This window comes from Tupaia chinensis, unplaced genomic scaffold (assembly GCF_000334495.1).
Source record: "Tupaia chinensis unplaced genomic scaffold, TupChi_1.0 Scaffold000293_1, whole genome shotgun sequence".
Classification (NCBI taxonomy): Eukaryota; Metazoa; Chordata; class Mammalia; order Scandentia; family Tupaiidae; genus Tupaia; species Tupaia belangeri.
In genome coordinates this window covers 286,093-295,610 of record NW_006159778.1, presented here as the reverse complement: position 1 = coordinate 295,610, position 9,518 = coordinate 286,093, and the positions used below count along the sequence as shown (strand labels likewise).

General features: G+C 38.1%; 1 pseudogene; it reads right to left on the bottom strand.

Annotated features, from left to right (window-relative positions):
• LOC102496544 (olfactory receptor 5D18-like) overlaps positions 1-8,740 on the bottom strand; it is a 17,381-nt pseudogene extending 8,641 nt beyond the window's left edge.
• Positions 8,741-9,518: the final 778 nt, after the last annotated feature.

Genomic DNA, 9,518 nt, shown 5'->3' with positions numbered 1-9,518 from the left:
TTGATCTATTGATCCTTTTACTACAATATAGTGTCCTTCTTTTGTCTCTTTGAACAGTTTTTGTTTAAAAGGCTATTTTGTCAGAAATTAGTATCATGACTCTAGCTCAGTTTTCATTCCCATTTGCATGGAAAACCTTTTTCCAACCCTTCACTTTTTGTCTATGTATGACTTTATCGATGAAGTGGGTTTCCTGTAGGCCACAGATAGAGGGTCTCTGTTTTTTTTATCCATTCGGCCAGTCTGTGTCTCTTGATTGGAGAATTTAATCCATTCACATCCAATGTTACTATCGATGAACTGGATCTGTCCCAACGTTTAAGTTGGCCATTGTCACAGCAGCCTTTTGTTCCTTTGTTTCTGTCTGTTAGCTCTTTAGTTTTCCTAGAACAGTACTTTCTTCAGAGTTTCTTGAAGAGCTGGTCTGGTGCTGGCAAATCCTTACAGGTCTTGTTTGTCTGAGAAGATTTGAATCTTTTTTCCCATATGAAGGATAATCTTTCAGGATATTATAATCTTGGTTGGAATAGTTTCTCTCTTAACACTTTCAATACATCTTCCCATTCTTTCCTTGCTTGCATCGTTTCCATTGACAGGTCCAGTGTTAGCCTGATGAGATGACCTTTGTATGTCACTTCTCATATCTCTCATGGCAGTTTTAGTATAATGTCTTTATCTGTGATCTTGGATAGTCTGGCTAAGATGTGCCTTGGGGAAGATCTTCTGGGGTTGATTCTAACTTGGGTACTTTGTATTTCCTGGGTCTTGATTCTAGAATGTCTCTCTAGACTTGGGAACTTTTCTTCCAGGATTTCATGTAATAGATTTTCCATGCCATTATTAGTTTCTTCACCTTCTGGAATGCCAATTATTCTGACCTTTGCGCATCTTATGGAATCTAGTATTTCCTGTATATTATCCTCATTTTTTGTTGTTGTTGTTGTTGTTGTTGTTGTTATTTTTCTCTATCTTTTTGGTAGTTCTTTCTAGGTCAGAAGTTTTATCTTCTACATCAGAGATTCGATCTTCAGCATGATCTAATCGACTTTTAATACTTTCAAGGGAGTTTTTGATTTCCTCTATTCCAGACTTTATCTCTAATAGCTCCATCTGGTCTTTCTCAGAGTTTCCATTTCTTCTTTCATATCTTGGAATGACTTTCTCATCCCCTGTAGTTCGTTGTCTCTTTTCTGTTTCAACTCGAAGAATTTGCTCTCCATGAATGTTTGAAATTCTTTGACATTTTGGTAACATCATCCATTAGCATGAATGATGGAGGGGAGTTACTCTGTACCTAGATATATTTCCTAGTTTATTCATACCGAAGGTTCTTCTACTTTTAGCCACTGGCAGATGTACTAACTTTTAAGTACCAGTTAGACAAATGTTTAACTGGCTAGGAATGTGTTTATCTTTTGATGGGAATTGACGTCTGCTGAAATCTCTGTTCTGTTGATTTTAGTAATGTGGTCTCACATTACTATAGTAATGTTACACTAATTGTTGGAGACCTCAACACTGCACTATCCCCTCAGGACAGATCATCTAGACAAAAACTAGATAAAGAGATAAAGGATCTGAATGATACCATAACTGAAATGGACTTAACAGATATCTACAGAACTTTCCATCCAAAAACCATGAGATACACTTTTTTCTTGCCCCCACATGGAACCTTCTCGAAGACTGACCACATCATAGGGCACAAAGCAATATAGTATATTACTAAAGATACTATAGTCAGGTGTCTGAAGAGCAGAATCTCCTTTTTCACAGCTGGTTCCATGTAAGGGAGGAACAAATATAATTTTATATGACTAGAAAATTTCAGATCTCTGATTCTAGACTTAGCTAGTCCCTATGGGAAAATGTAAGGAGAAGAGAAGATAATATAAGTGAAAATAAAGGAGGACATAGGGGAATAAAGAAAAAGTCATGCACTGCACATTATCATGGAGCACAATTTCACCAGGTGCTTTCAGATGTACTAGGCTACTGGCTGCTACAGCCAAAGGGGCAGTCTGTGGAGAGAGAGAGAGAGGAAGAAATTTACAAAAGAATGGGGGACAGTAAAGAAGAAAAATATGAAGGAACTTTCTACCTCCCTACATATCAGGGTGGATCCTGGTCTGGGGGGTCTGGATGGGAGTGGGTAGGGGCAGTGTTGCCCCCTTGCTGGCCAGGTGCCTTCAGATGTACCAGGCTGCTGGCTGCTACAGCCAAAGGGGCCCCAGCATGAGTTTTAAGCCACCAGGTCCGGGACGCTAACCACAGTTGACTACATGGGAGTCCAGTGACATAACCATTATGCTAACTGCTGGTCGCAAAAATGTTTTATGTCTTTCTAAAACACAAACTTTCATATATATGTATGAATATATGTATGAGTTAAAGACAATCACTCTATATATTCTGAAGCTACCATTAATTGCCAGTCTTTATTATACTTCAGTGTACTGCACATTCAAGGAGATTATAGATTAAGAAACCATTTACATTTCTGTAGATATCATATTCTTTTTCTTTTGTCATTTTGTATACCATTCAGCCTTCAACATTTCTTGTACTAAGTATATCAAAGCACTAACCATAATCTCAGTCAATTAAGTAAGACAAGTGATTTACAAACCAATCACATTTTTCCTACCTATTGTTTTCATATCTGAAAAGCAGGTCTTACCTGGACTCAGAAACTCAGAAGAGGGACACACACACACATATGTGTGTGTGTATGTATGTATATATAGGTGCTAGATTTTAAATATATGTGTGTGTGTGTGTGTGTGTGTGTGTGTATATATATATATTTAAAATCTAGCACCTACAATTTTTTGTTCATTATATTTATGCCTATGAGACAAAGCATAAATATAATCAGGAACATTTATCCTAACTTTGCCATGTAGGAACTTGCAGTAAAATGGTTTTGGATAAAGTGGTTAAATAAGAGAATGGAAAAAAAATAATGGATAGTTCCAGTCAAATATGAAATAAAATAAGCAGGTCACTTGGTAATATTAGTGAGCAGTTCATAAATGGAAAGTAAAGCTAATCATAGCCATTCCTGACTGGCTAATTGACTGGCTCTGTGGCCTCTTGATTAAGGCAACCAGATCTCACATGACTGATTACAAAGTCTGAATCTGGATGTAATGGCAAAAGAAGACATTAGGTACAGGTGTGTGCATATCCCAAATCCTGAAAGGACAGATGAGTCAAAAGAATTGCAGTATGATTAATCATTCCCCACCAAAGGTGCTTTCTCTCATCATAATCTTTAGTGAGTGCATGTACACTCTAGCAAAACAAATATTCTACATGATATCAACAAGATGAAAAGTGGTGGAAAAAAGAATAATAAAACAGTTTTTAAGGACAAATTTTGCTCAGAGGTGGAGAGAAATAAAGACCTCGCTTCAAAGTAGCTCATAATGTACATAATGATTACTGATTTTCTTTTCTGCTCAGACTCCTGAATCTGTGTGTAGCCAGAGCTCTGATCATGGATTCCAGAAAATTTACCAACGAGGAAGACCTGATTCCTGCTTTATTTGTGTCTCTTGTACAGAGAGAGGCATTTCAAGTCAAACAGGTATGAAAGAATGATACATCAACTTATCAAAAGTTAATTTTCCTTTCTTGGGACCAGCAGTTAGTGTAATGTCTATTTTGCTGGACTCCCACATAGTTGACCATGGTTCGAGTCCCAGACCCGGTGGCTTAAAACTCACGCCGGGCACGTGTGCATGCATGCCCAAGACCACAAGAGGAAAACGAAGGAAAAGGGATTGCAGAGTGGCCATCTCCCCTGGGGGGTGATTTTTTTGCTTTCTGATTCTCTGTCTCTCTCTGTCTGGTGAGCACATGTGCCCTATGGCAAAAACTTCTCCAAATATATATCTATATATATATATATATATATATACCTTTTCCTTTCTCAATAAAAAGAAAAAGAAATGATATTGTGATATTGGAAGTGGAATGTAGAGCACCATTTTTCTCAAATTACATGCTCATTCATAACTTCAATATACTTACAGACACAATTACTGTCCTATTATGTATCAGTCCATTTCTGGTTTTGCTCATCTTATTAGGTTCAATTGTTAAACTGATTTAAATGGACACTTTGATTTGCAATCCAGGGCTGGGTAAGACAGTGTCAGTCTTAGATTTCATACTAGATTATTATAAAGTCTACCCATAAAGTGGAAAATGTGTAATAATCAAGGCTTTCTGTGGATTCCTAAAAGCCTTGAAATTGACAGTTTTAAATCCAGATGACAAGCACAATGGAAGTATATTAAATTATTATAAAATAATGTATTCCTTTTTAACAAAAACTATGCAATGTATTAATGACACAAAACTTATCAGTATCTGAAACTTACACTTTGAAATATTATAAAATAATAAGGAAAAAACACATCTAAAAATGAAAGATGCAACATTCTAATAAATTTCACAATATGACACCTCTAAATATAGATATTATACAAGATATAAATTCAATAAATTATATATAAAAATGTGGTATTGGTAGATATGAAATGTGGAATGATCATTAAATCACATTTCAATTTTCTAACATGTAAAGAATAGTTATTAACTATGACTTGAGTTCTTCCACAATTATTGTGTAATTTCAGTCCTCATAACACTATGAACAATTTAGGTTTAATCACTAACTATTATATATAGATATGGGGCCAGCAAGGTGGCATGGTGGTTAAGGCAGCTGGATCCCACATGGCCAACAGTGTTGTTCAAAATCAGACTGGCAGCTTAAAGAACAGGCCAAGAATGTGTACACATGTGCTCAGGGTCTCAGGGGAGATGGAAGAGAAGGAATATTGGCATGGTCATACTCCCTGGGGCAATTGCTCACTTTCCCAGTCTTTGTACTTCTTATAGCAAAACTTTATTAAAAACAAAAATAAGTACATGTGTTTGGGTGATAAGCCATGAAAAAAATTACTCTTGGCTCTAATAAAAGATTTTCAACATCAAGTAAGTATATAAAACAACAAATAAAAATAAGGGAAGATAGAGCATAAGACTCAGAATAAAATTTATGTATGTTTGTGTGAACCAAGCCTGTCTCAGATAGAAACCAGGAGCATCTGTTGACTCAAGAAATAGAAAAGGGTATTTAAAGAAAAAAATGTGATGATCCTTCTTTAGCTTTGTATTGCTTCAGTATTAGTTTAAGAAATAAAAAACTTTTGGTCCAACAGATGGTGTGGTGGTTCAGGCACTGGATTTCCACATGGCTAAATGTACTTTGAGTTCCAGATGCCTGTGTGTCTAAAATCTCAAGAGGAGAATGGATTGTGGTGTAGCCATTCCCCTGGGAGTTATTTCTCACTTTCCCTCTCTTTTTGTCTGTGATGAGTGCACACACTCTATGGCAAAATCATAAAATAAATAAATAAGAACTTTAAGATTGGAGAAATCAAATTGCCACCTATTTCTGTAAATAAAATGTAATCAAAACACTTACATACCAATTAATTTGCACATGCTCTATGACAGCTTTCATGCTTTCTCCAATAGAGGTGAGCAATGGGAATGGAGACCCTATAAGTAGGTCTGTGCAGAGTTATAAGTATTTTTACTTATCACTTATGAACAAGATTAATAAGTCATACATATAGATATAAACTGAAAATTCAAAAATTAAACTCATCCTTCTATAATTAAAATAGAAACTTTGCAAACTATAAATATGTGATAGCAATAAAATTCCAATCAAAATTCTAATGTTAATTTATTTAATCAATGAATTTTCAACATTTACATGGAAAATATACAAGAATATTGACCACAGGGGAGAAAAACACAATGAGAAAAGTCTTGTATTACTCGGTTATGGGTTAGATATGAAAAATAAATAAGGTAGTGATAGAAGATAAAATATCTCAGTAGAAATAGGTAATATTTTTCTGAATACAAATAATAAAACCATTCATTTCTATCATGCTAAAGATATGATTATAAATCATCAGAATAAAAAGCCTATCATGAGAATAACCCAGGAGAAAGTAAAAAAGAGATATGGAATGAATTCTCACCATTGGTAACATCATTGAGCCACAGGATGGTCCAACCAGGATCCTCACATGCTAAGATCCTATTTGAAAAGTTTGAAGTGATCTGCAACTCAACGAATTCTTCCAGGGTCAATGCAGAACCTTAATTTAGTGCATTTTGGTTCACATCAGTGCCTGGGTCTGCTGTGCATATCACATCAGTATCTGGACCCACTCTACAGAACACTTTTCTGAGTGGGGGGCATGTTTTAGAAATAAACATAAAAATAAACACAAAGACATGCAAGTATAAAAAGGTGAGGATTGGGTGGGCCTGACTTCTCTGATGGAGAATGCCATGACCAAGAACCAGTCTCAGGTTTATTATTATATAGGGCAGAAAATAAGGAAAGATAAAATGGAATGCAAAGCCAGTTGTCTTCAGATGTTAATTTGCTGATGATGTGAGGACAACTGGCACCATGTAATTTCTCTGATCCTTTGGGGCTGATTCTGATAAACACATGTAACTTCCTTTATGCTAATTCTGTTCCATAGTATCAATAACAGCATGGAGCTAATGTGTTCACATGTTTATTTCTTTTATTGCCATGTAAATGACAACTCATAGACCCATGCTTCCACATGTTTCTGAAGGTCACCCCGTTTACTCAGAATGGCCACTCTCCACACACTAGGGAATATCTGTACTCAAATGACACAATAGTGATTATTTCTTTAACATGAAATGAATTAAGAATCTGTGAAACTGAGATGCTCATTCTTTCCTTTTCTGCCAGATACAGAACAGTGTATCCAATGCTTAGTTCAAGAATATTCAAACAGCAAGAGAACTCAATGTCTCCCCAAGTCTGTGAAATTTCTAGATTTTAAAGATTCTTTGGGGATAGCCATGACCGGTATGCCTCTGTGTTTCTCTGTGGTCACAGCTGTGATTTGGGGTGTCTTTGTGAAGCACCAAAGCACTCCTATAGTCAGGGCCAATAACCAGGTTCTAACTTTCTCTGCTCTTCGTTGGCCATCCTAACACAGCCATCTGCATCCTCCAACAAGTCACATTTGCCTTTGTGTTCACTGTGGCAGTTTCCACTGTTTTGGCCAAAACCATTACTGTGATTCTGGCATTCAAGGCTATGAAGCCTGGAAGAACCATGAGGTGCTTCCTGCTATCAGGAGCTTCCAACTCTGTCATTCTCATTTGCTCCCTGATACAAGTGATTATTTGTGGGATCTGGCTGGGAACTTCTCCCCCTTACATTGACATAGACTTACAATCTGAGCCCAGAAACTTCATTGTCATGTGCAACAAGGACTCAGTCATTGCCTTCTACTGTGTCCTGGGATACCTGGGCATCTTGGCTCTGGGGAGTTTCACTGTGTCTTTCCTGGCCAGGAACCTGCCTGACACATTCAATGAGGCCAAATTCCTCACATTCAGCATGCTGATGTTCTGCAGTGTCTGGATCACATTCTTCCCTCTCTACCACAGCACCAAGGGGAAGTTCATGGTGGCTGTGGAGGTCTTCTCTATCTTGGCCTCCAGTGCAGGACTCCTAGGCTGCATCTTTGCTCCCAAGTGCTACATTATTCTGATAAGACCTGATAAGAACTCCTGGAAAGCATTAAAAAACAGAAGAGGTCTCAGAGAAAATAGGCATTCTAAGATATTATCTCTCAAGCCTGCATCACATCTTTCGGGTTTTGATCTAAAAATGTACCTAAAAATGTTACAAGGTAACTGAAAATGATTTATGTATTTATTTTTGGAGAGGTTTCTGCTATAGGATGTGTCCCAGAACACTTAGTACATTCTCATTATAGGTTGTTCTTGGCTTGTTAACCACATCACACCATGCAACTTCCTTTCACCAGAGGGCACAAAGTGTAAACATACAGGGTACTTAAACCTCCAAATGTGTGAGGGGAGAGGTGTGCTACTCAGGAGCTGAACTCCAGGTGGGACTCACCAGGTGTGGTCCACTAGGGCTTCTGTTGCCATCCTCAGGACCACTGTGCACCAAGTTCTGTGAGCCACATGGGCCACTGCTGATGATGTGGATGCTGAAGGAAGATTGCAGACCCTGTCAGGACTCCATGTTCCCCACTTCCCCCGTAAAGTTATGGCTGCATGGGGCTGTCAGGGTCACTGGGACACTGAAATGCAGGGCTGAAGCACATGGGCTCCTGAGCCAGAAAGTCCCCCACTACACACTGTCCCCTGTCCCCTTTGTGGCTCCTGGAAGGTGAATCTGAGCCTTATTGCTAGTGCAGCCATTAGGGTCTGGGCTCCTCTCTGCTTGGCACTCATGTGCCTTACCCTACTGAGGGCCTCAGGCTCTTCAAAAGCAGGAGTAACTCACAAGGCCCATGAACTATGTTTTTCCTCAGAGGCTAAGCATGTTTAGGTCAGCTAGTATGGTGCTCCACCAGGGGTCTTTTGTAATGAGCTATTGTCTACTCTGGGTAGTGGGTTAGGCCAGTGACCTGAATGTGCAAGGGAAGTGAGGAAGGGTGGGGAGGAAGAATTTCAGGCTGCAGAATGCCTGCTGGCTCCAGAGACTCACTGAGTGGTTCAGGTGTTCCATTCCAGCTTAGGTTTCTGGTCTGATTGCCAAGCCTGTAGCTCTCTGCACCCCGGAAGACTCTGCCTCCTCAGGGGTACTTCTCAGCCCATCCTTGGCTGCCATGGTGACTCATGGAGGAGTCTCATCTGTCTAAAATATTTTAATATGTTTCTAAGCAAAATGTTTGCTGTATTTCAACATTCTAGTATATAGTTTCCAGCTTTGTCTCAGATATTTGTGATAGTAAGACATATGAATTAGTATTTAAATAAAAAATTACAGTACATATAAAGCTATTTTGCTTAGCAAATATAACCACATGATTTGACTAAAAAATAAATAAAAAAAATAAAACTTTGGAATAATTCCAATAAAAAGCACTACAATTTTCTAAGTACAGTTGAGGAAAAAGAAAGTTATTTAAATTCATTAGATTAATAATAGACCCAGCCTCAGTGGCACAGGTCTGTGCCCAGATTGAAAGTCTCTGGGTTTGCATTCAGTGTTGACCTGACTGGCTGCAGGGCGGGTGGAAGACTGCCACAAGATAACTCTTTGAAGGGTGCCTGTCTTTCTTTGCCATTAAAAAATATATATATATATATATATATACATATATAAAAATATATAAAATAAATATAATTTTGAGAGAGATTTCTGCTATTGGTTGCATGTTCTTGCCGGAAAGAGACAGCTAGAACGTGCAAAATACTGCCCACAATAGGGATGGCCATATCGTCTACTCCATTCTCCTCTAGGGATTTTGCCCACACATGCACATGCTACTAGAGTGAGTTGAAGCTACTGGAACTGGGATTCAAATGGCAATTGGCTGCATGGCAGCCAAGTAGTGTAACCATTAAACTATCTGCTGGTCAAAAAAATAGTAAATACAGTTTAG